The sequence below is a fragment of the Microtus oregoni genome, unplaced genomic scaffold (genome assembly GCF_018167655.1).
Source record: "Microtus oregoni isolate MIOR12 unplaced genomic scaffold, Mior012 000029F_ref0000214, whole genome shotgun sequence".
NCBI lineage: Eukaryota > Metazoa > Chordata > Mammalia > Rodentia > Cricetidae > Microtus > Microtus oregoni.
This window is the reverse complement of record NW_024543088.1, coordinates 27050118-27076953: the sequence shown is the minus strand read 5'-3', so window position 1 is coordinate 27076953 and position 26836 is coordinate 27050118. Positions and strand designations below refer to the sequence as shown.

The following is a 26836-nucleotide window of genomic DNA, read 5'->3' as shown; positions in this document are numbered from 1 at the left end:
CAAACTTTGGGAAGTTAGCTAAAATAAAGCTTGTGTACAGGTAGGACAAAGGAAGGCTGTGCTATCATTACCTTCACCTGTACGACGTGGACAACAGACTCACTGTAGGCAGCAAAAGAATACCAGCAAACAAGTCACGTAAGCTACAACATGAACAAAGTCAACTACAGCATAGCAAAAACCATCGGAATCCAAACAGGAGAGGTAAGACAAAATAGCTGGGTGCTAAACAGCTAGGTGAGTCACACCCAGAAGGAGTCTAGCTTTCACCGTGCAGACAAGGAACCAGAGAGCAGATGAGCGGACACTTGACCACAAAGTAGATAGTTCAGATATCTAAGTACAATACACTTAAGAGACAAGAACGTCCCCAACCTCTTCAGCCAGCAAGAATGCACATGGAAAAATGATGTGTGTCTACTGATGTCTGAGGCAAACATCCAAAGCTGTATGACATGCTACGAAATATTTAAAAGGGTTTTAAAATGAATTTAGTTAGGAAATCGGACACCAGGATTGGCTTATTAATTTTTAGCCATTTGAAAAAGCATTTTTGTTGTTCCTTTAAAAATGCAGTTTCGACGCTCCACTTAGAAGTTTTCTTTACATGTCAGTGGCTGTTCCTTGCATTTCAGCTTTTGAACAATTGGTGAGGTACAGGAAGCAGGCTTCAGAACCAGATTTCTAGATAATACCAAAGTGTCACAACATTGATACCTGGATGGAAAGTCAGTCTAGGACTAGAGAGAGGAGTCCTGTGAAGGATGGAGAGTCAATGGGGCTTTGAAACACCTGGACTCCAATGTCTTTAACACCAAGAGTGCTATAGTGGGAGGGATAGCTAAGAGCAGCCAGGCCTAACTGCCACACTCAGCAGCTGAGACACTGTCCCTTGAGCCATCCCATTCAGTCTAATGGGCTGTCCCTAGGCAGCTGGCAGTGGGTTGGGTGATTTTCATACCTCCGTCCCTGTCCTGCAATCACCCTCTATGAGAATACTTCTCACTTCACAGTTCATCAGAGCCTCTAAGAGGTACTGGAAGATACAGACTGCTGGCCTGCACTCCCACAGACAACGACTGAGCAGCTCTGTGTGTCAGGGGGAGGGGCACCAATGATTTGCTTTTCTAAAAAGCCCAGGCAATTCCAGTGGCCCCAGTTCTTCTTGGACCATACTTCAAGTTTCACTGAATTTTCCAGAGAGCATTCTATACATGCATAAGAACCACAGGATTGGAAAGGCTCCAAAACTTCTGCCATGTAAGATCTGCCTGTATCTCTGACTCTCTCTTGAGAAACACTTTTCTTTCTTTTTCTCTTTCTTTCCTTCCATTCTTTTTGTTTTTGATTTTTTTTTTCTGAGATAGGATTTCTCTGTGTAGCTTTGGTGCCTGTCCTAGATCTAGCTCTTATAGACCAGGCTGGCCTCGAACTCACAGAGATCCGCCTGCCTCTGCCTCCTGAGTGCTGGGATTAAAGGTGTGCGCCACCCCTTCCCCTATTGTATAGCCTATGCTGAGACTCACACTTTAAGTTCAGAGATAAGAACTAGCAAATGTCATGCTAATAGGGGAAGGGGTGGGGCACTGGGAAGAGAAACACTCTGGAGGCAGGGGATGCACTGAGAAGGGGTGCATGGGCTGCAAAATAGGGAAAGAACTTGGACAACTTTTGAAATCATTCCAAGAATGATGACAATTCTGATGTGTAGATGAGCAGCCAGTAGACAAGCATGCTCAGTGTACAAACATGATAAGCACACGCGATATGTATTCTCGGGGAGAACCGTGACAATGACAAGCTGTCTCAAGCTGAGCCATAATCACTTAGGGTTATTCCTCTTGCTTCACACTGGGAAAAGGGGCCCCCAGCTCCTTGTCCTTTCCTCGTAAGGACTCCTATGCTTGTGTTTCAAGTTTGGATCCCGCCATCCCTGAAGAGACAGGGAGAACCTTTGAATGCCACAGTGACCGTGTTTCCACATCCAACTGAGAGCAGAGGGAGAGAGACTGTGGGTAGGCACGGACCCGGGAACCCCATGGGTATGCAGGACTTAGGTCATTACCAAACGGTGAGCTGAGCAGCGCTTTGAAAACCATCTGAAAGGGCTGTGACGTGGCAGGTCAAGAGAAAAAACCGAGGGCTTGTCTCATTCAAGGAATCACTGTCTCCGTCTTCTCAACCTGTGGACTCTTGTCATAACCAAAAATATGAACCTATGTCTTCTCCTGGAGATGAAGCCTTTTCACATGCTTCCCCCAGAGGTTGGCTATCCTCTAACAAGGGGAAGTTGCCAAACTCATGGATCCAGACACTTCTATGAGAATATCCGTCCTCCTTCTCTCCCTTCCTCTTCTTTGCGACATGGTCTCTATAGGTGAACTCAAACTTGTGGCCCTCCTCACTCAGCTCCCTGTGTGGACCGCTGTGTTCCATGAATCTCAGTCCTAGGAAGTATTCCTGGGAGTACTTTCTTGAACCTCTTGCTTCAGTGTCTGTTTTCTGGGTCTGACTGGACAACTCCAAAGAATAGAACACAGCATAGCAATCGGAGCTCAGTGAGTGTGGTGGCTCCAGCAATGAGGTTAAGCGGAGAGGAGGTAGGAAGAGAAGTCTGTACATCACCCAAGTACACCCAGAGTTCCATAGAAAGACGGGGCCTCCCTCACAGTGCCCTTATTACTGAGTGTCTGGATTCCTGCTCTCCCAGTGTACAACTCTTTTGAAAACTAGCTGGGGCAGTGCTCACTATCAACATAAATCATGGGCAGTCCTGGTTGTCCACGTTCATCATCAAAGAATCAGCAGCGACCCCACCCCCACCCCAGGGAGGAAGCCTCCACTGTGGATAAGAAGAGATGTGACACCGACTAAGGTTTTAGTTGCCACCTGGACAACCTCACATTGGGGCTCCTGAAGATACACAACAAGACACTGGAACACTAATCCTCGATCCTTTTGGCATCTTCATTTTCTTCTGGTTAACTAAATAAATTACTAACTCGGATGGTACTTAATTCTCTAACAGAAAAAATTATTTTAAGGAAAATACTAACGTTAAAATTACTAATGGAAAACATGTCTTCGGTCAGAAATATGCTAATTACCCTGTTTTGTGCCTACTTTCACACATGCATGTATCAAAAGTGTACATCTGACATGATTGCATAAGCTTCTATAACTACTACCCTGCAATTAGAAATATCATATATGTAAGCGTAAAAATACAGATGAAACACAGTATTCATGAGCATGTAAAAGCCGTATGTGCTCCTAGCAGGAACAGAAGAAATATCAGCTAAAATATCCCTTTAGAGTACATTGCAAAGGGTAACGAGTCCTTAATCATATTTACAGGCCTTAATTCGGGAATATCCACATTCAATAATTCATCCTGCGACAAAGTAACATTAAAAAGGCATGCAACAAAGCAGAGTCTGCATCTTCAACATGATGCAATATAGAGAAAGCCATCACAATGCTCATCAGTACAGTCCAGCCCACAAAGAAACTGCAGTACTGTGCACGGGAAAGCAGGAGAGCCACCAGGCTGATGCTGTCCACCCGCTTCTGTCATCTATCCACCCACTCTGCCCTCTGTGCACCAGGTATTACTCTAAACCAGCTGTGCTCAACTCTCCTAAAATGCTGCAACCCTTTCATATCGCTCCTTACGTAGTGCTGACCTCCAACTGTAAGCTTATTTGCGTTGCTACTTCATAACTGTAATTTTACTACTGTTATAACCTGCAATGTTAATATCTGCTATGCAGGATATCTGCTATAAGACCCCGAGAAAGGGCCATCTGATCCTCAGGTTGAGAACCATTGTACTAGACCCTAGAGTGTGTAGGTACAAACAAGTAAAACACACAAAAAAATAAAAGATGTTGCCCCCAGAGAACTTACAATGTCTCAGGAAAAGGAGGGATGATTAAGAAACCAACAGCTAATATGAGCTGGATGTCACATGGCAAGGAACATACTGAAGAAACACAGAGTCAGAAGGGGAGCTGGTAGGACGATGGTGGGATGCTGCAGCTTTAAAGAACAGGATTGAGAAATGCCTCACCGAAGTGGCATTTGGGGAAAAACTTAAATGGAGTAAGGGAGTGAGTCACGGAATATCTGGGGGCAGGAAAGGAGGAACGAGTACATTACCAAGTGGAAGAGACGGGCAGGCTCCGCAGAGGGCTGCCAGCACGGAGCTGCCTTTCTACCCGGCTCGATGGAAATAGAGGTTGGCCGGAGCTTACAGCAAAACAAATGTTGGTTTGTATCCTTCTCCTTCTTAGTTAATTCCATACAATAAATATGAATTTTATCTTTGCATTTTTTCAGAATCAGAAGAAAGATACTTTGAAATGAATCGCAGAATCTACTTAGACTCAGAGTGTAATTTTAATGCATCACTATATTTACCCAAGCTAAAATTTAATGTGCTGTCATCTTCCTAAATAACTTAGCTCGAAATGCTCCTTGAGATTCTCAAATTAAAAGCAGGAAGACTTATTATCTTTCAAGAGGATGACGTCTCTCCACTTTCAAATTGGACCGTCTCACTCCATATTTAGCTAATACCGAATTTCTGGGACTTCACTGTCTTTAACAGTTCTCTTGTTTAAATTCCAGATAAATTCTCTGTGCAGCGGCGACCATCGGTGTGCTGTTTCTAACTGAGCACATTATACTTCTCTATCACATGGCGGTTTCAATTTGCTGAAAAAGAAAAATCATTTTCTCAGTTGAAAACACGGAATGGATTTCACATAACACGAAAAGTGAAGGAGGACTTGGTTCAGAAAGATGGACTTGACCAAAGGCACGGCTCAATTTGTCGGGTGCCACTTGTCTGACAAAAGCATAGTAATTGCTAACCAAACAACAAACCACGTCCATATGTATTTTGACTTTCAAATATGGGCAATAGAAATAAGCAGGACAATGGGTTAACCTTGATGTGTGGGTCTTCTAGCAGTGAGTGAGACACCCTCAGCCCTAATACTAGAATGTGAAATTCTCAGCGTGAAGACAACTGAAAAGAAAAATTTAGACGTCATCATATGGGAAAAGATCAACTCAAAATCCAAAAAGGAGAAAAAGAATCTTAATTTACAGCTCAGAAAAGAAGCTGGCAGTGAATACTGGCGTGCTGAAAGCGTCTCCCCAGATTATCTCATGCCGTTAGAGACAGGTCATGCCCTGGAGTGCTCATCCAGTACAGAAGGTTCCCTTCCTGGTGAAGGCAGCCACGGTGTCTGAGGGGGTGTGTTTTCTCAACACAATGCATTGGGTAACTGAAAACGTTTGGCCTCTGTTGATTCCGACTGTGAATGAGCATCACTAATGACAATGTACTGAGAACCACCACAGTACAAATTCTGATTGTAGATTAACTGTCTGTCTATTTGTTTTCCCTACTGGACTAGGTAGGAGATAGCTAAAGATGGCTTCCTGTTGTTTTTTTTTTAATAACTTATCATCAGATTATTACTACTTACTGAGAATGTGTTTTCTAAGCTGCATGTAGATATTAGTAAACATGTATTAATGGGGATGTTCTATCGGGAACTCACAAAGGCCAGCTGGACTGGGTCAGAAAAAGAATGGGATAAAACCGGACTCACTGAACATAGCGGACAATGAGGACTACTGAGAACTCAACAATGGCACTGGGTTTTGATCCTACTGCATGTACTGGCTTTGTGGGAGCCTAGGCTGTTTGGATGCTCACCTGACTAGACCTGGAAGGAAGTGGGAGGTCCTTAGACTTCCCACAGGGCAGGGAACCCTGACTGCTCTTAGGGCTGATGAGGGAGGGGGAGTTGATTGGGGGAGGGAAATGGGAAGCGGTGGCGGGGAGGAGGCAGAAATCTTTAATAAATAAATAATAAAAAAGGAAAAAATACAGAAAGCAGAAAAAATATAAACTCAAATGAACTGTGAGTGAAGACATATATTTTTGCTATATACAAGTTTGGTCCTTTCTAATTATTGATGGAAGATACAACACAACTTCTACCTATGAGACTAGTATCAGGGATGAGAGGTCTCCTATGGCCATGGCAGTCAGGCAGGAAACGATGCCAGTCTCAAAGGACCTGTCAAGTTTTGTTTTGCTGCTGCTGTTGCTGTTGTTAATTTATGTCTTCCTGATTGTTTACACCTTAAATTACTGAGAGTCTGCCAAGTGTAATGACCGAGTCCTGAACCCTAAATTACCATCTGGTCTGGGGGTATTTCAGCATCCAGGAGGGTTGCAACTATCTTCATTGCACTGAATTTTTCTTCCCTGACCAAAGATCCGAGAATAGACGTTCACGAAATCTATAATCAGTAGGTCTCCAGAAAGTTCTACAAATCCCCCAAGAATTTCTGGGAAAAGAGCCTCATTCTGTAAGGTTGAAACTGTGACGGAACAGGGAATAGAGGTGAAATACAATTCCCAAACACCACTGCTAGGGCTATAGAAAAAAATATGACTTTTATATATTATTATTTGCTTTTTTTATTTTAAACTTTACTGTATAAAGGGTAGCAACCCCCCCACACACACACACATCAAGATTTACCAGCCCCACACTCTACAGTTCAATGAAGTTTTATGCTGTTAGAGCAGGCATACAAAGTGGAAGTGGTGGAGCTCCATACTAGATTTTATACTTTTGCTACTGAACATATTTTATACACTTATCCGGTGTAGGAGGTCCTTCTGTTTATGTGTTAATTTTACTGGTTAATGAATAAAGAAAACTGGTTTTGCCTATAGCATGGGAGGAAGAAGGCAAAGTTAGGGAGATGCCATGGATCCGTTGCCGGAGATAGACATGCTAAAATTTTAGCCAGTAAGCCATTGCCATGTGGTAATACACAGATTAATAGAAATGTGTTAAATGAATATGTAAGAATTAGCCAATAAGAAGCTAGAGCTAATGGGCCAAGCAGTGATTTAATTAATACAATTCCTGTGTGGTTATTTCAGGTCTAAGCTAGCCGGGCGCCCAGGAACCGACAAGTGGCCCTCTCTTCCTACACTTTTCTACCACCAAAAATGACAAGCCCATGAGAGAGTTAGAACCAGGAAATCGCTTTATGTCCCCCTTTGCCATAACTCCTGTTACTTGCCTGCATTCATCTCTCCCCCTTCTCCTCCTCCAATATTTAGCTTCTTTTCTTCCCTTTTCTCCTTATCACACTTCACTCAGACGTACCTTGTACCTTTGTTTGCATGTTGTGCTTGTTTTTTTTTTTTTTTTTGTCAGCCTGACAGAAAAGCCGGAATATCCCGGGAAGAAGGGACGTCAAGGGGGGGGGGGGGGGCGGGGGGGTCCACAGAATTGGCCAATAGGAATATCTGCAGAGCAATTTCTTAATTCATGAATTTAGTCCATGGGCCATACTGATGGTTGTCATGGGATATTTAAGAAAGCAACCAAGAGAACCAGGAGGAATAAGGCAGTAAACAGCATTCCCACATGGCCTCTGCATTCGATCCGCCTCAAGCTTCCTTCCCTGCTTGAGTTCTTGTCCAGACTCCCTTCAGTGATGGACTTTGTTGTAGAGGTATAAGATGAAGCAACCCTTTTTCTTTCTCTTTCTTTCTCTTTCTTTCTTTCTTTCGTTCTTTCTTTAAGATTTCTGCCTCTTCCCCGCCACCGCCTCCCATTTCCCTCCCCCTCTCCCAATCAAGTCCCCCTCCCTAGTCAGCCCAAAGAGCAATCAGGGTTCCCTGCCCTGTGGGAAGTCCAAGGACCACCCACCTCCATCCAGGTCTAGTAAGGCAAGCATCCAAACTGCCTAGGCTCCCACAAATCTAGTACGTGCAGTAGGATCAGAAACCCATTGCCATTGTTCTTGAGTTCTCAGTAGTCCTCATTGTCCGCTATGTTCAGCAAGTCCGGTTTTATCCCATGCTTTTTCTGACCCAGGCCAGCTGGCCTTGGTGAGTTCTCGATAGAACATTCCCATTGTCTCAGTGTGTGGGTGCACCCCTCGGGGTCCTGAGTTCCTTGTTGGTGCTCTCTCTCCTTCTGCTCCTGATTTGGACCTTGAGATTTCAGTCCATTGCTCCATTGTGGGTCTCTGTCCCTGTCTCCTTTCATCGCCTGACGAAGGTTAAACCAATGATAGTCTTTGCTGGAGAGGTTGTGGAGAAAAGGGGTACACTCATCCATTGCTGATGGGAATGCAAACTTGTGCAACCACTTTGGAAAGCAGTGTGGCAGTTTCTCAGGAAATTCGGGATCAACCTACCCCTCCCAGCAATACCACTCTTGGGAATATACCCAAGAGATGCCCTATCATACAACAAAAGTATATGCTCAACTATGTTCATAGCAGCATTGTTTGTAATAGTCAGAACCTGGAAACAACCTAGATGCCCTTCAATGGAAGAATGGATGAAGAAAGTATGGAATATATACATATTAGAGTACTACTCAGCAGTAAAAAACAATGACTTCTTGAATTTTGCATGCAAATGGACGGAAACAGAAAACACTATCCTGAGGGAGGTAAGCCAGACCCAAAAAGAGGAACATGGGATGTACTCACTCATATTTGGTTTCTAGCCATAAATAAAGGACATTGAGCCTATAATTCGTGATCCTAGAGAAGCTAAATAGGAAGGTAAACCCAAAGAAAAACATATAGGCATCCTCCTGAATATCAACCATTTCTTTCCCAAGGTGCTTTTAATCATGACGTTTTAGCAAAGCGATAGATAGCTAATACACACATAAGCATATATTATTGGTTTGGTTCTAAGAATAGGGATGCATTAATGAAGTAATAAGCATTGGATTCTCCCCTATATTTCCACCTACCACAGGAACAAGAAGGCATCAGTCTAGAATTCTTAAACTGGAATGTTTATATTGTGAAGCCAAACACAGGTATTTTGTAAAGCATCCTAGAGATTCTGTTATGTATTCCCACTTAAGCATCGTTGATCAACATGAACGACACTCAGAGGTCACAAATGGAAAAGAAACAATAAGTGAAACGGAATTCTCAACAGAATTGAGACTAAAAAAATGCATATCAGGATAGAAACTGACGAAGTCTGAGTAAGTTCTACTTGTTATTAATTTGTATATGATAATTACTTGCTGTAGGTAGGTTTACGCTGACTACATAAGATGCAAATATTTGGGTAAACTAAGTAATAAAGTATCCTTGACACAAGTTTTTGAATGTTTCTAAAGTCTGCAATTGTTTCAGAATAGCATACTAAAATTCACTTTTAAATGATAAAAATTGAACTGTTAAGAAAATTTAAATTATAAAGACTGAATAACCAAATCATTTCAAGGTATTAGATGGAGAATTTTGGTGCCAGCATGGTGAAGAGCCAAATAGTGTAGAATACATATCTGACCCAAACTCTCCTGAGCTCAAAGCCCATATTTAAAATGGTCCATGGCAGATTTAGGGTGAGGAACTGTGATTTCTGGGGGAAATATGAAGAACAGACCCTTCTTACAACTCCTAAGAGCTGAAGACCACTGGAGAGTGTCCCCGATAGACGGTAGGAACTTGGAATAGGACTTCAACCAAAAGCAGCCTAAACGCTGTTTACAGCATGCTCCTTAACCATAGGAGAAGAAATCCCAGTAATCACCATGTCTCCATTGTTCCTTCCCCTGTTTCAGGAAAATGCAGACATGAATGGCCACATGACTAGGAGCCTTCTGCAGCTTCTCCAGTCTTCATCTTTTATGCACTTCAAGTTCTTGCTGAGAAACTCTTGTTACTATTTATATAAAATGATGCCAACCATTACTCACTCTCCTTCAACCCTGCCATTTATTTCATCAAGGCTGAAGCTTAGCAAATGCATAAATGCTATAAAAATAATCAAATAGAGACACTCATTTCATTTCAAGGTGGTTGTTTTTTGGCATGCATTTCCCCCCACAGGAATACTGGAGCTGACAGGTACTTGCTCTAAAAATTTACTTCACCACCTGCTAGCTGAAATATTGCTTCCTTGGATTTATATTGTATTAAAAGGTCACTGGCTGTTTAAGTCTTAAACAGTTTTAATCATTCTAAAAGTCTCTTAGCAGTAAGAAAGGAAGCTCAGAACAAACAGCAGCGGGGACTCTAATTAAAAGGGCCAATTCATCTAATTTTATTTGGGGTTAATTATTCAGGATTCACTCTTTGATGTGTAAGGAATAGCAATTAGTAATTTTAGTGATTTGAGAATCATTGGAGGTGTAATCAGTTAAAATGAATGAGTGTTTACAACACAAGATGGTGAATTAGTCTCTCTCAGCTGGAGAACAAGAACATTAGTCGCTGGGAGATGAAGGCAGAGGATTTCCAACCCTAGTAAGAACAGTCACTTCAAAAATCAAACACATGTCAACAACCACCTAGCACCATTTCTCTGAGCCACACCAAACTGCAGAAGGTTCCCCCAAACTGTCTTCAACCGGGTCACTTTCTCCACTCTCCCCAGCCATTTTCCTCTGCCTCACTGCCACCATGGTAACAATAAATGTGCACCACAAAGAAGAAACTCTAAATGTGCATGCCATTGACAAGCAATGCAGACTCGCTGCTCCCGTTCCATGTTTCTGATCACTGTATCAGCTGAGCATCAATGACTAAATCTCTAGCCCGGTACTCAAAATCTGACTTAGAAACGCTGGCCACAGACCGGCTGACCTCATTCTATGCCTTCTATTTTTCTGTTCATTTTATCTCCGTTTCTCCACATCACAAAGACTGAAAAATGCCTAATTGTTTTTGTCCCAGCCATCCGATCTGAATGCAAGGGGAACCATATTAAGTTACCTTTGATGTTTTTTAATTTATTTACTATTCTTCATCTCTACTGCCATGTAAATATTATATTTAATGCATAGTTACCTCATATTTAGACTAAAGAAATGGTCCAAATGCTTCCATTCTTGCCGAGCTAGGACTTTCCAAAGTAACATCTATACTAGCCAAAACAGAGTCTCCCGATGATGTCCTTAAGCATCACCAAAACAGTCCTAAAGAAGAAGGATCTACTTCCAGATTTCACAACTTGGCACAAAACCATAGTAAGAAAAACAAGCTGGTGCTGGCAAAAGGGAAAACATATCCTCCAATGGATAGAATGGACAGTGTAGACACAAGTCCTCAGACTTGGGGCAGACAGATCCTGTGGCAATCAGGGTAGGGTTTGGGGAAATAGTAAGTAGAAGTCTGTGACAAGCCTTGTTTGGGGTTCCCCAAGATTTGACAAGATCACATTCTGGATAGAAGGAATTTCGTAGCTAGATGAAGATTCTTGAGGAACTGACAAGCACAGTGGGTATGGTCCAGCACCCAAATACACTGGTCAGTTAGCATCTTTTAGGTGTGAACAGTTTCTCTGGATGTCAGAAGTTCCATGCACACTTCTGTAGGATGAGCCATGTCAGTGTATGTTCATAGGTACACAATAACCATACATGTATATATCAATGTAAGTGAACAGATCAGGGGAGTTATCAGCTCCACCTCCTCAAACCTAAACCATTCTTTTGTGCTGAGAACTTCTGAACCTAATTATTTTGAAATCCATCAGAGATCACTGTAGACACTAATGCTGGAAAGTATTGCTAAACTTCGGTGAGCCTTACCCATCAGCTTTCCCTTTCATGGGACCCTTCCAGTTCTCTAGTGACCTCATCCCGCAGTCTTCTTCTTTGAGACTAATTTATTTTAGTTGTTACAAATGACCAAGAACGTGTATTTGCCTTCTTGTATCTCTTTGCTGAGTATAATTTCTAATCATATTGCTGTAAAAGATGGGGTTTCATTCGTTATATAACTATTCATGCATTCCTTCATTCACTGGCACACTCCTGCTTGAGTTTGTATCTCAGATATTGTTTAATAAGAGCAGAGATACCTCCCTGATCTAGAGATTTCATTATCTTTGGTGATATAGTCACTAAGGAGATCTGTGGGTCATTCTTTAGTTTAAGGAAATCAGAACATGGTCTTCCTCAGTGGGCATACCAACTAGCACTCCCAGCAACACTATGCAAAGCATACGTTCTGCCACATTCTCATCACCGTCCATCACTGCGCATCTGTAATAGCCACTTCAATAGGTGACGTGATTACACATTGCTGTTTTGATTTGCATTTCCTTTGTGGTGAGTGACGTGAAAAAATACTCTGTATATTTGTTGACCATTTGCTCATCTTCTTGAGAAATATTTAGTCATTTCATATGTTTTTAGTGGGTTATTCCTATCGTTTTCTTGAGTGGTGATGAATTCTAAATATCGATCTCTTTCCAGATAAACAGCTGTAATGTGTTTTCTCATTTTTCTGGGTGTCTAGCTCTTCACTTCATTGACTGTTCTTTGTTGTGCAGCCTTTGATTCTGAGTTTGTTTTAGTTTTTCAGTTTTACTTTTATTGCCTTTGCCTTGGGGGTTTTATTAAGGAAAAAAACTTTGCTTACACTAATGTGTTGAATTGTTTCACATATGTTTTCTCTAGTAGTTTCACAGTTTTAAATTACATATTTAGATCCCTGACCCAATTTTATGTGATTTTTTTAATGTACAGTGAGAAATGGAGATCTAGTTTCCTGTGCTTGCACACACACACAGGCTCACACACAAACACATGTGCACACACACACACACACACACACCACACCACGCACACATACACACACTTGCACATGCACACACACATCACTTTCTTGGCATCACTTACTGAAGACAGTGTCTTTTCTCCAATAGATGCTCTTCATGAATTGTGACATGCATCAGAGGGCTCTCTCCTCTGTTCCCTTGGTCTATGGATCACCTTTCCTATTGGTATCTCTGCCATTGGGTCACCACAGCTTGGTAGAAAGTTTTGAAGCAAGGCACTGTTCACCTCCTACTCTGGTAATTCTATAAGAGTGTTTTGGATGTTTGTGGTGAAACATAAATTTTAGACTGTTCTTCTGTTCTGTGTTTATTAAGACTGTCATTTGTACTTTGATGGGAATTATACTGAACTGAAGACTACTGAGTTGCCACAGTCATTTTGACAGTATTAATTTTCCAATCTATAAGCCTATAATATTTCATTTTGGTGAGTCCTTATTGAGTTTATTTCATTAAAGTTTTATGATTTTCTTTGCACATTTCACACATTTTCTTCCTTAAATATTTTCCTAGATGTGTTTAAATTTGCAGTCATATTGAAGAGGATGGCTTCTCCTTTTTACTCAGCAACTCTGGTGGTCTGCACAGTTGTGTCTTTTTGACTCCAGACCCGAAGAACCTGCTCATTCACACCTTCCTATCAGCACCATCCAGTCTGCTGGGCTTTTGTTTGGCTTTATTTGTTTGTTTTTCATGTAGAAGCCCACGTTTTTCCTGAACATGAAGACCACGCAATCCTACATTGATACCCTTAGCTACCCCAAAGACTTTCTCCACTGACTAATTCTCTACAATACACATACAGCATTTAACATGGGTGCCATATGAAAAATAATGAGACATTTACCCCATTGCCCTGTGCCGTCTTTGACAGCAGCTAACATATGAGCTTCATAGTCTATCCCAACAGCACCTCTTCCAATGACTTATACAACTAAGAGCAAAAAGACTTGAAAATTTTTGCTGAGTGTGTACATGCATTCTTCTTCTTCCCTCTTGCCCCAAGTTGAATCTCAGCCACCTAAGATAGTCCTTAAAGAAACAACTTGAAAAAAAGTGCAAAGATACTGGTCTAAAAATCTCTGGGAATGTGGGAGGGGAACAGAGAGACAAGACAAAAAGAGGAGAAGGCTGCGGGTAAGGTGTGGGAGAGGATGCTGGTGCTTGACTCTATGAAAAGCCTCATCTGAGAGTTCAGAACTGCCCCAGAAGAGTGTGCAGTCATGGGCTTTCCCTGAGATCAAGTTTACATACCCTTGTTTTCCCCATATAAGACTTTTTTCTAAAGAGACCTGACCCAGCATTCCTTGTGTGTTGTTTTCTTATAAGAATGCAACACAATGTTCTATCCAGAGGGAGAAGGAAAAGGTGGGGATGAGAGAAAGAGAGAGAAAAAGTGAAAACTAAACAAGAGGCCCAGCTCATGAGACAGCTCTTCCAAAGGAGGTCCCTTACCTGCCCATGCCCAGTACGTGAAAACTTAGACACAGAACACAATCAGCCCTTCACTGGAGAGTAGATCACATGCAAATCACTTACGAGGTTCAGAAACTTGGGCTAACCATGAGATTCTAAGTCTATACTCCTTTGCAAAATAAGAATAACAGTTTATGTCTTAGATACTACTTAGGGTTGGGCTGTCTTTAAAACTTGAATGTCCTATACAAATATATATTAGGTTTAACTATGAGGTGGTTTTTTTTATTAACATAATGATCACGCTTTCTTCACAACTATTTAAAAACTCAAATATAAAAAATATAATTAAATATGCTAAGCTTACTAGGAATGGCCCTTACTTCCTTTAGTTCCATAGACACAAGGGCAGAGTTGAAGAGACAGAAAAGAAAAAGAAATGTATAACTAGAGACAGCCAGAGGAAGACCTCACTGCTGATAGCTTGGTTCTCCTCAAAATATCCAAAGCACAAAATTCTTCTGCACCAGCCAACCCTGCATTCCCCTGGGCTTGGGTATCACCAGGCAATTCATTTTTTTTTTACTGGACAAACTGTTTCAGTTTGTAAGATATAACAAAGATATGTGACAAATAGCAAGAAAAGAAAAGATTTGCCCTCAAAATCAAATGTATTAGCCAAACCAAAACACAGACTAAATCTGGTGACCAATATACACAACCCAATGTTCACAAAGAACATTGGATCTTTTGCCCCATGCTACTCTATAAACCATACCCAATATCTAAACATGGTCAAGTCCTGCATCCAGTAGAAACTTGATAGGAAGTCCAAAATCCACTAGATGTTTATCATCCAATTGTCAAGATAGAATGAAGACATCAATAATTAGGAAATTCCCTGGAAAAAAAACAAGTTTTGCCCCTAGGAAGGTACTCCTCCATTTCATTCACTTTGCCTTCCTCACTCATCCCAGAGGTCCTGTGATGGAAGACAATTCCAAACAGCAGCGTCTGATGACTCATTCTGGGCACCAAAGTGCAGGCACCTTGCTATTTTAGCAGACTTGTTTCACCAGCCCAAAGACATAATTTAGCTGAGTGAGGAATTCCTTCCTTCCTTTGACTTCATTTGGCCAGCAGCCTCGAGAGGTCTACCATTCCTTAGCACGATGGATTTATTGCACCCTTATACTCTTCCAACAGTAGTTGCGGTTCTCAGAGTCTCAAGTTCAGTGAGCTCAGCCTTGGCATTCAAGGGGTTCCCTGTGTCTCCTCCTTAAGAGCATTTGTCCCAGGTTCATTTGCCAAGGACATGGTAGCAGTTCCCTTCCTGGCACTTACGTCTGCAAATATTACAGGGCTTCTGACAAAAAGATTCGCCCTGTCAGTTGAGGCTGGATATAAGTCCTACTGATAGTTCCACAATGTGGAGGTAGGCACTAGGCAACATTATAAACCTACCAAATAATCAGGTTAGAAGGAAATTAGAACAGAATAAGAAAGTTCAACAGTCTAAGGTTCACAAACAATTTCTAAATGGGCAAATGCCCAAGTTTTGCTTTTACAAATAAAGCTTTATTGGAACACCGCCACAACCATTCAATTACTTATTATGTATGACAACTTTCTCATTCCAGTGGTAAAACTGAGAGAAGAAAATATCACATACTCCGATAGTCTATAGAAAGCCACTATGAGGACGTATAGAAAAGCTGTCTGATCTTGATCTTGTTCACAAACTCATTTTATACGAGAGAAAATTTAGATTCAGTAAGGGTACACTTATTATCAAAAAGTCAAAAAAATTATTTTTAAAGCAAAATATCAGACATTCTGTACACAGACTGGGTAAACACTAGTTCTGACTGATCTCTCAGGGGATTCTATGTCCCTTTCAGATGGAGTTGTGTTGAGATACTGTTTTAAGACATAGTAGAACTTGAGAAAGTCCTTTTCCAAAAGGAGAAGTAAGCAAACAAACAATTTCAGTGTAATGTGGCCTCTGGTAGTTTTCCATTGTTTCTATAGCAAATTACCACTTTAGTGTTTAAACTAATGGAAATTTCTGGTCTTATTGTTTTATGAACAAAAGTCTATCATGCATACCAGGGGATTAAAATCAAAGTATCTACAAAAGTGCTTTATTTTATAAAATTTCTGCAGAGAACCTATTGTCTCACCATGCCCAGCTTCTAAAAGTGGCCCCTCCTTCCTTGGAATATGGCTCCCTCCCTCTATCTTCAAAGCCAGCAAACATTCTTTGTATTTTCTCTCACAGTCTCATCTAACACCTGTTTGCTGCCCTGCACTGACTTCTAAGGAAATTCCTGTGAATTCTGGGCTCACCCTCAGATTGCTTAGCCATGTGAACTCATTTAAATTCCCATTTATGAATTCCCCTTTGTCATGTCATGAACCTACTCACAGGTTGCAATGATCAGGACCTGGCATCATCCAACCAACTATTCCACCTGCCAGAGAGTGCCATGAAGGAGGGGTCGGCACAAAGTATGAGAAGATGAGAGAGGAACAATTCCTTAGTACAGAGTGAGTGCCCTCCTGCTGGGGCATGGAGTGTCTGAAGCTCCCAGAACTTCCTAAGAAATCTTTCCTATTTCAGGATCTTTTCTAAGTTTAGTTAGACATTACTTAAACACTCTATTTTGTCCATCCCACATTGTTCTTCTCTTTGTATCTCTATAATTTTCAGCTAAGACAATTCTTGACTCTACCTGTGGGCTGCTTTTCTTTATTCCACTCCATCGATTTAAAAAGAAAAGGCTTCCAAAAACTTTTTGAGGCTTCCCCAGAGGAGGATGGTCCATACCAAAGCCACGGATCTGAGAGTTACTTTGTGGCTTCTAAGCAGAGGCTAAGGAACAAACCATGGGCAGAACTATACCCAGGAAGTACACGTGAGATGGTGAAAAGCCACTGTAACTGAATTCATCTCTTCAGACAGGCACACGCCTGACGCTAGGAGATGCAGAGTTATCAGCCTGTGCTACAGTTAGGATATAGCTGGAAATACTAAATGTCTGTTTGGAAAAACTATAAAGAGTTCCAGGGAAACACAGGCAATAGTGTGTCGATACAATGTAACTGCATCTGTTAAGGTCCTGACTGTTGAGAGTAAAACTGATCTAGAAAATAGCTGGCTTGAGAAAGTGCAGAGTGCCACAAGTCGGGGCCAGAAGGCTACTCACAGGAACCCTGTAATGCAGATTACAGCTCTTTAAGTGTGAGGAACTTGCTTAATAGCTTTTAAAGACCCTTTCAACACTGATGGTTTATGACTCCATGACTCAAAAGACGACATGTCAATTAACAGCCAAGACACTCAGACTTGTTTTTAACTGGAGTAGCCAGAAAATAGTCCCTGATGTTATGGCAGGGCAGTTAGCTCAACTGCATGGAGGCACTCACTGAACGTTATACATAAAACATAATTCTCCAGGCAAGATCAGACAAACAGCAACCAGTAATGTGCACTGCCAATGACTGACCCCAGCATGCCCAGACCTCACGGCCATACTGGAAATAAGCTGCCAGTAGTTTTCTCCAAAGTGAAGTCCAGCCTGTCACTAGCCATCCTTTCCCACAAGCACCTCAACTGTCTCAAGAGAATAAAGAGGACTTTGGACCTTGGGAAATTCCCCCAGGAATCCCTGAAGTGGCTTCATGCAAACAGTTTAGCCTTCATGCTCAGTGGTTACAGAAAGCTTTGGTGGGTAGAAAGGCATGAAGACGGGCGAGTCCTGGCTGACCTGGCCAACAGCAAGGGAGCTGGCAGGGATGACGCAACGCGGCACCTGAAATGAAGGTGTACACATCTCCAGCCTTCACAATAAAACCCAAGGAAAATACCAAATTACCAAGACGGAAAATTCCCACCATGAGCAACGAGACTTACCCAGAAGAGAAAAACAAGCTCCGCAGTCACAGGAGCCATATCCTCCTGCTAAGAAAACACACACATTCCCACGCAGAACCCTTTCCCTCTGAATAGAGCTAAAGGTGCAGGAAATAGCTTGATGGAGACATTATATTACCTAGACAAACCTGAACTGGATTATCTGTTTGCTTATTAGATTATGGCTTTCGGGTCATTGTTCCACGCTAAGAGCTCTTGACATGAGCCGACACACACATTCTTTGGAGCGAAAGCTTTTGTGGTTGTGTTTTATGGTGCTTAGGCTCCTGAAAAGACTTGTGAAAGCAGTCACGCCAGAGGATTAAATCCAGTCTCTTGGGGCCACCTCATTAGGAGGGTCCAGTTTATTTCACACAGCCTTAAAGAGGACATGTGAGCTTTTTGCACCCAACATTAACTTATTCCCTGTGGAATTTCTCATAGGAACCCCCCACCCACTGCTCTTAGTCACAATGCAAACACCAGATCCAAGGTGCCAATGAATGGAAATCAAAGCACAGTGCTCTGGAAATGAAATTTAACTACAGTTCGCTTCTTGTCTGTCCCCAAAGGGGGGAAATACTGCCCTGGCATATCTGTCAAAACGTCATTCTTAGGAAAATAAATAACAGAGCATATCAACCACACCTTCTGATTCCAACAACAACAACAACAAAACCATCATGGCATTGATTTACATTCTACTTGGTTGACCTTTGTATTTTAATAGTCAAGTTTTTGTTTTTTGGCCTTAGATTGGATTTGGATTAGACGACACTGTAGAGTTCCAAGAATCTGATATACGTGTCCCAACATTAAAGGGTCCACTGTGGCGCTTCATCCCAAGCCAGCAGGGGTATAAACAGGAGAAGAGCACGTTTCTAGAAACAGAGCTCTGAACAAGGAACTGCAACACCTGTGGCCTTTGTTTCTCTGATACTCTAAGTATTGGACTGTGTGGCACTCTTAATCCCCGAGTTATAAAACAGGCCTAGGTGTCGCTCTGTCCCTGTATCACTGACACACTGAGAGTGAACAGTTCTTCCATTTGTGTCTATGACCACTGACACTCATGCACCTCAGTGATTTACTGATTATCAATAAAGTGAATATTGCTTGCACTAAAGTTAGAGAAAGCTGTAAGGCACGGATCACCACAATTTCCCCCTTTCCTGACACGGCCCTTTATGAAGTCATTTCTACCAACACTGGACAATATGACCTTTTGAAACACTGGAATATTCTGAACCGCCCAAGCATTTGCTGACTGATATTCATTGCCTGAAATACAAAAAGTGGGTAAAACTAATTCTTAAACTGCATCCATCTTAATTAATATTAAAATTCAGATGCATATGAATGGCAACTGCCATACTGGGGGTCAGGATTTATCCCTGCTATGTACACAGGGTGATGCATCCCATTTCCCAAGGATCACAATAAGTGTTAATAAAGTGTGTAATCTAACTTTCTCTTTCAAAATTACAACATCAAATAGAATGTAGAAAAAAAAAGTCCAAGACATGAGCATATTCTGGACCTTCTTTTCATTCCAATGAAGCCGTGCCAACAGAGTAAGTCACTAGGTCTTACTTTCCCTCAGAACCTCAATTCAGATATTGTACTAAAGGCAAGAGAAGGATAGGAACTAAAACAGTGACATAGTACACAGAGAAACATTGTTGAAATATGTATATAGCAATGCTCTGGAAAGCCCCAAGTACTGATGCTAGCTAGCCGTGTCATGGATGTTAAATAAAGACATTCTGATAAGCAAAGGCTGTCCTGGCTTCTCAGGAGAGTTTACTACAGATCAGGCAATGAGCAAACACTTCACAGTCTGCTTTCGGGACGAGCAGAGGTGGAGAGGAGAAGCAAGAGGTGCTGAGCAGCATTGTTTACACTTTAGCACAGACAGTGACCAGCAAGGAGGCAAGCAGGCAGTACAATGAGGGAAGGCATAAAGGGGAGGCCTCTGTCCTAGTAAAGAAACTGCAGAGATGGCAGAGAAAACATAAAGTGAGGGGGAGGAGCTACACATGAGTGGAACAAACTGACAGCAAACACACAGAGAGAGGCAGGAGAATTAGAGAGGAAACACAAGAGACAGTGCATTAGAGAATCAGCTTCAATCTTCACCCTTCACCAACAGTTAAAAAACTAAAAACAAACTGGAGTGAATTTTATTTCACTTGCAAATTACAACAAAATTAAAAAACACTCCAAATGGAAAGATAAAACTAATATATATGTACATAAAATACACATGCCCATATATGCTAACATAATCTCTGTCTCCCCCTCCCTCCTTCTCCCCATCCATCTCCTTCCCTCCCCACACATCTGAATCAAAAAGAATTAAGTGTGTGAGGTGCGAGAACAAGATAGCAAGGGCAATGGAGCAGGGAGAAAAATCCCAAACAAGGCGCTAAATAAATAGCTTTGTTAGATCACTTCAAATCTGTATTTCACTTTACCCATCTGAACAATGAGAATGCGAACATTAACAATTCTAAGATGCAATGTTTACAAAGAACCTGCACGGTGCTAACTGTACATACCAACTATGTAATTGTTTTATGAATATGGAAAAGTTGCCTTATTAATAATTCAAGAAAAAGCCTCCCCATAAAATTAACAGATTAAGATTACTGTGAGCATATGGCTAGGAAAGCTTATTATGTACTGATAGAATCATAAATTGGTGACTTTGGTGTAAGAACTTAGGAAAATGAATCCAATTACCTTCAAATGTATCGGATTACTTGACAATTTCACATATGAAAATCAATTTGAGCTACTGTGTGGAAAAGAATAAAGGGGTACAGTAGATGGAAAGAGAGGGCAAAGAACCCAAAGACTTTAGTAACAAGAAACCAGAAACAACCTAAATTTACAAGTCAAAACACTGATCACATGACTTTTCAAATTCTACCCCTAACACCTTCATGTTATGTTGTAGACTAAAATACAGAAAGCTACCAAAAGCACAGCTATTTAAACCCGACACACACAAACAAATGTAAATGATGAATTAAAAAGGCTTGATAATGCTATATGGTTCTTTTCAATTAAAGCATGAAACTGGCAAAACTAATACAAACTGTAATATATCCCAATCCCAGCTTCCTTGTGGGAAGAAACCAGTCCAAGTGACAGGTGAAATTCTAGGTTTGCTCAATCTGGAAAAACCATGATTGACCCATGCATTGCCATATATGAATTATCCTACATGTAAGGCTACCATGTTTAAAGGAACCATAACAATTTATTCATCATTCTATAAACGGTGGCTGAACTGTGCAAGGCAAAAGCTGATCTCCCTTGCGCATCTTGGCACTGTCACGGGTCACTAACCTGAGGCTCAGCTATCCTCTTTTGAGACTGCCTGAGCCTCCCAGAGAGCTTACTCTACCTCTGGGTCATGTTGCCACCACTATTTCCATACAGAATGAAGACGTGCTTCTGAAGGTCCCATTTACAGCATCATCTGGGTTCCTCCAGGAGCTGCTGTGGCACATGATCCCTGTCTTCTGACCACCTCAGCAGAGATTGCATCAGTTCCTCAGGAGAACAAACACTCCACATCACTGGGGGTTTCTAGGTGACGCTAACCTTAAAATGGGATAGTCCCAACTGAACTCCACCACTCCTGGTTGAGTTTCAGCAGGAAAACAGAGTCTTAGACGAGCAGGCCTTCCTTACTCCATATGGCTGCCTCACGTTCAGTTCATGGAACAAAGAGGATCTATGCCTCAAACAGTTTTCGACATCACTGACTGGCTGTTTCTGATCCTAATCTATGTTCCCTGTTTTCAACTTTACGAATGCTCTTTGAGATTAGACATTCAGGTGGGAACAATTACACTGGAAAATGGTTTCAGAAGCTAACTACATTTCCTGACGTCGTGTCATGCTTGCTAAGTGAGAGATGAAGGTACAAAATTGACGTCTTAAGAATAAAATCAATGCTCTTCATGTTTGCAGAAGACTACATTTCATCAATAGGAACCAGACAGGAACAAGTCAAGTGGTTCGCAGGAGCAGAGTCTGGCTTACAAGGTCACTGTCCCCAGAGAAGGTGCTCAGTGTCCAGATCAGTTAGCCACCATTGTGAGGAGCCAATGGTCTAGAGCAGCAGTAGAGTTCTTGCCTAGTAATCATAAGGTTTGATGGTCAGAGTTTACAAAATAGGTAATTCTTCAAAGCCAAAAGGAAAGGCAAGAGAGTTTGATCTTTGGCCTAAAATGGAGGAAAATGAACACGAAGCAGAGACAAGGCTCTCAAGAATGCATGGCTAGTCTACAAGAAAATCCAAACTCCAACAAGTCTAAGATCTTCACAAGTTGGGCTTCTACATCTTATAAAGCCAAATTTTAAAAAAAATTACAGGAAAGACACATAAAAAAATTTGATGTTGTATGGGTGGACAGAAATAGCACGCTTGTCACCTAATGAGACAATAGCTTATTTCTAGAATTTTCTTTCATGGGGTATGTAAAACTAAAGCCAGACTGATTTACAAGCTGACTGATTCACTTGGTGTGCAGGAAATGACTCCATCAAACTGCAACAATGAAACCGTGGACCTCCCTCTTCAGCAATAGCCCCTGAACGAAGACAGGCCAACTGCAAAAGAAGGAGAAGTGAGTACCAGCGAGAACCACAAGAACCTGGCAATTAATACAAAACATGGACACATAACCAGGGACTTCTCTGTACTCAAAAGGAGAGCTCTGCCATAGAGCACCAATGCATTTGATAGCGGGAAACAAGCATGCCTGGATGATAATTCTATTATTAACAACGGGGTACTAAGGTCTAGATCTAGGCTTGATGTGAAAGGCTGTCTCATTTTTGGTAGACAAATAAGTGCTCATGAGAAAGTTTTCTGAGACTTTTTCCTTCTCATGGTGCCATCATTTGAATATTAAGTGCCCCCACCAAATCCTTTTTGAACCTTTGGTCCCAGTTTATAGAACGATTTTAGAAGCTATAGCGCCATGAGGAACTGGGTCCTGACTGATGGGAGATACCTCTGGTGATGCTCTCTCTCTCTCTGCTTCATGGCCAGCAAGGCGAAGAACTCTAGCCGACACTACACAGCCACAGCCTGAGCTGTATCACCGTGCCTTCCCTGATGTAATGGAATGCCAGCCTCCCTTGGAAAGCATGGGTAAAGATCAACCTTATCTCCTTTAAGCTATTACATTACTGTGTTTGGTCACAGTGACACAGAACAAGCTAAAATCCATAATTGCTTTTTGAAAGATTCAAAGTGCATCTGAGAGGATTATTTGAGAAAAATGCACTTCTCCCAATGCCTGGGGAAGTCAGTGTTGAATAGGAAACACACTGATCAGGGCAAATAGGGCCCAGCACACACTCTTCTCCCTTCCCGTAAGAGGATTACTCTGAGGCACCCTTGACATGGGAAGCTTTTGTGGAGATGTAGTGTGAAAACAAGCAATTGGGGCTGTGCAGTGTCTATCTGTGCGTTTGGGCAATGGTAGATTTCCACCCCCTTACCTGTGCTTCCTTGGGTCTCCTCAATGCAAGTATATAAAACCTGCAACACTATGGGCTTACCACACAAAGACTTATTGCCCATATTTAGGAAATCAGAGAAATCACTCCAATGAAGTGTTGGCCATATACAGCAGTGCTTTTTTCTGTACCTTACATTTTGTAAGTTCAAGCTTTACTACCAATACAAGATAATCACTAATGATAATATAGCTTATTTAACTAAACATCTTAATTCTCTATATAATAACTACAATTCACACAGATCACCTTACAAAACCAAAGAACCCCCTCAGAATTAAAACTTTTATTTTGTGACATTCCCCAAGCCAAAAGCCACAAGATCAATAAATACCCTGCAAAAAAAATTGGTAAACCATGACATTATTTACAGTTGAGAGAAGTGTTTTAGACACACTGAGGAGGGTTAAATTTTTTACTAGCATATGGTATAATACCTGAAATTATCTCCAAAATAATTCAGGAGGGGAGGATTGGGGTGTACATAAGAAGGACAGAATACTGTGCAGAGGAGATGGAATACACAGGAGGGAAGAAGTAGAACTATAGACAAGAAAATGAGCCAAACGTTACTGAAGATGGTGGTGTATGCAGAGAGATATGCTAAAAATAACTGTTACCTCAAATATTTGAAAATTTCCAAGACAAAAATTTAAAAACAGTATACATATTTTTAAAGTCATGGAACAAGTTCGAATGTTCGAAGGCTAAGAAAGATATTCTTAACACATTTCCCTGTTAGAATGGACTCATGAGATAAAGCATAGATAGCTCAAGACATCCTTAGCCGAAGTTCCATCACTGATGGAGGCCGGAGGGTTTTTAACCTTACTGAATCTGTTAGATGCATGTGGTGTTTCACCCATATCCAAGTCCCCTTTCGATTTTCTCTTCAGAAGCTTGAGGAGGTGTCTACTGGATGCAAAACTAATAGCTTCCCAGTGGCACATGCTGACTTGTAACTGTTTACACTGGCAGTCTAGCTTGTGAATGCCCGAGGTAGCTGTGCAAGTAAAATATTTGTATTTGCCTAAGGAAATGAACTAAAAATACAGCTTCTGCTGCTCTATACACAGCTCATGGTTTGAATCCAGAGCACTGATCATGACTGTCAGGAATGGGGTACACAGCTCATGGTTGGAAACCAGAGTACTGCACATGACCATCAGGAAAGGGGCCATCGTTATTTGCATGGTATTAATCCAGGGCTCCAAACAGGTAAGGGGGGATTGCCAGAATTAAACTCCCACAAGCACTGTGAGGAGTCCAAGTTCTGAAGACCTGACACTAAGATAGGACTACAAGCAAGGCAGCATTTCCTGATGAACCAATTGGAGAGAAATGAAGGTCCACTCTTGGGAGGGCAATATTACCCAGGCAAAATTTAGTATGGTAATGACTTCTTATCAGTTTAAAAACAACAAGATAGAATCATGGTTAGATTGGTACTCAAATATCTCTGCAAAACAGTAAGGTGGGGATTTTTGCTTGTATTTTATTATTTTCTCTGGAAAAAAACCCAAAACTCTTAAAAAGTACTATAGCTTACTATATAAGAAGATAGACTGTATGGAAAAGGGAAGTCAGAGAAGAGAGAAGATCTCCATGTAATTGGAATACAATCCACAGTTCTCAAACATTTGCCAGTCTCCATGGACAACCTCAGCACATTCTGGGGAAATACGCCTAACTTTTTAGGATCATATCTAAGATGATCCCACCACTTTGAAGCTAGTACACATGCACTCTTAGGCATCCCTAGAAAAAAATATAATTATTGTGCGGATTGTGTGGGCACACATGTGCAATGGCATACATGTATAGGGCATAGGGCAACTCCGTAGAGTTCGCTGTATCTGTCTATTTGTACAAGGGTTCTGAGTATTGAACTAGGTTGCCAGGCTTTTGAGTCAAATGACTTTAAATCCAGAGTTAGCCCCCTGGCCCTATAATGGTTTTCAAAGATTCTGGTCTGGCTAAAGCTCTCTGCAATTGTTAAATCCCCTTCTGCCAGAGACAGCAGCTTACAGTCTCAAAGTTCCCAGAGAGTTAATTCAACTACCAAAGGTACCCATTTCCTGTAAGGATTATCTTCTTTTGTTTGTTTCCAGGTTGTCAGGTGCTCACTGCACAGCTGTGGACAAGTTCTGCAACATCATTGGACCTCTCTTTTCTCACATATAAAGTGAGAATAGTAATGGTAATTGTTCCACCATTTTTTTTATGGAAAATTAGGTTAAGACAGACACCCCCCAACACACCAACACAAATATATCATGGATTACACTAATCTTTTAAGAGTTAAACCAAAATGCCATTCGCTCGAGTTTTTATAATATTACTTCAGGTATAGATACATGAAAAAGAAAAAAAATTGTACAATAGAGCAAATATGATATTTCAAGTAAAAATGAGAATTTAGACTATACAGCTCTGTATACTGTATCTGTGAACTAAGAGAATTCCATCCCCTGTCTACAGAATCTTAGGATAAAATAACAGGAGTAACCCATAACATATGATAGAAACACAGACAAAATTAGCTTTCAGTTAACCCTCAGGGGAGGTTTATCAGAAACGGTACTACTATTCTGATAAATATTATGTATCCAGATACATGGAAGGAGGAGTGTTGAAATATCACCGGATACAGAGTGACCGTAAGTGAAAAGATGAGGACAGGAGTGATAGTGCCTCTTAGAGACCATGTCATGCTCTAATCCAAGCAGCAGAGGGAAGCTGGAGAGAAATTGGATTGGAGACGGCAGAAGCAGAGGGTACCAACGAAGGCTCGCAGTTTCCTAGCTGAATTCGGATTTCTTCCCCCACAGCATTACAGAATCATTTCCAGGATTAAATAAATATTGTACATGAAACGGAGTTCAGGGCATGGAAAAATGACTCACTAGGCCAGCCTGCCTGTTGCACGGGAGGGAAAAGAACAGTTCAAATCCCAGTACCCATGTAAAAGGCCAGGCACAGTTATACACACTGGCAACTCCAGCACTAAGGACAGTCAGAAGTGAATCCCAAGGGATCAAGGGTCAGCCATCCTGGTACAAACAGAAACAGGATTGAGTGAGACTCATATGTAAAATGGTTTAAGAATTCTAAAAAGCAGATAAAGGTAGAAGATCAGAAGTAAATTCTTAGGTACCCAAAATGTTGGCCCCAGCTAAGGAAGAACCTTAAACAATGGACATTAAAGTTCAAAAAGGTAGAGAATTGGGTAGAAAATATTATCAAATTGAGGTGAAGACACTTAAGGAGTGACTATAAAATGGCCAAAGAGGTCCTTC

General features: G+C 41.4%; 1 protein-coding gene across 2 annotated transcripts in view; it reads right to left on the bottom strand.

Annotated features, from left to right (window-relative positions):
- LOC121464860 (LIM domain containing preferred translocation partner in lipoma) overlaps positions 1–26836 on the bottom strand; it is a 601897-nt gene that overhangs the window by 321707 nt on the left and 253354 nt on the right. The window lies entirely within an intron of this gene.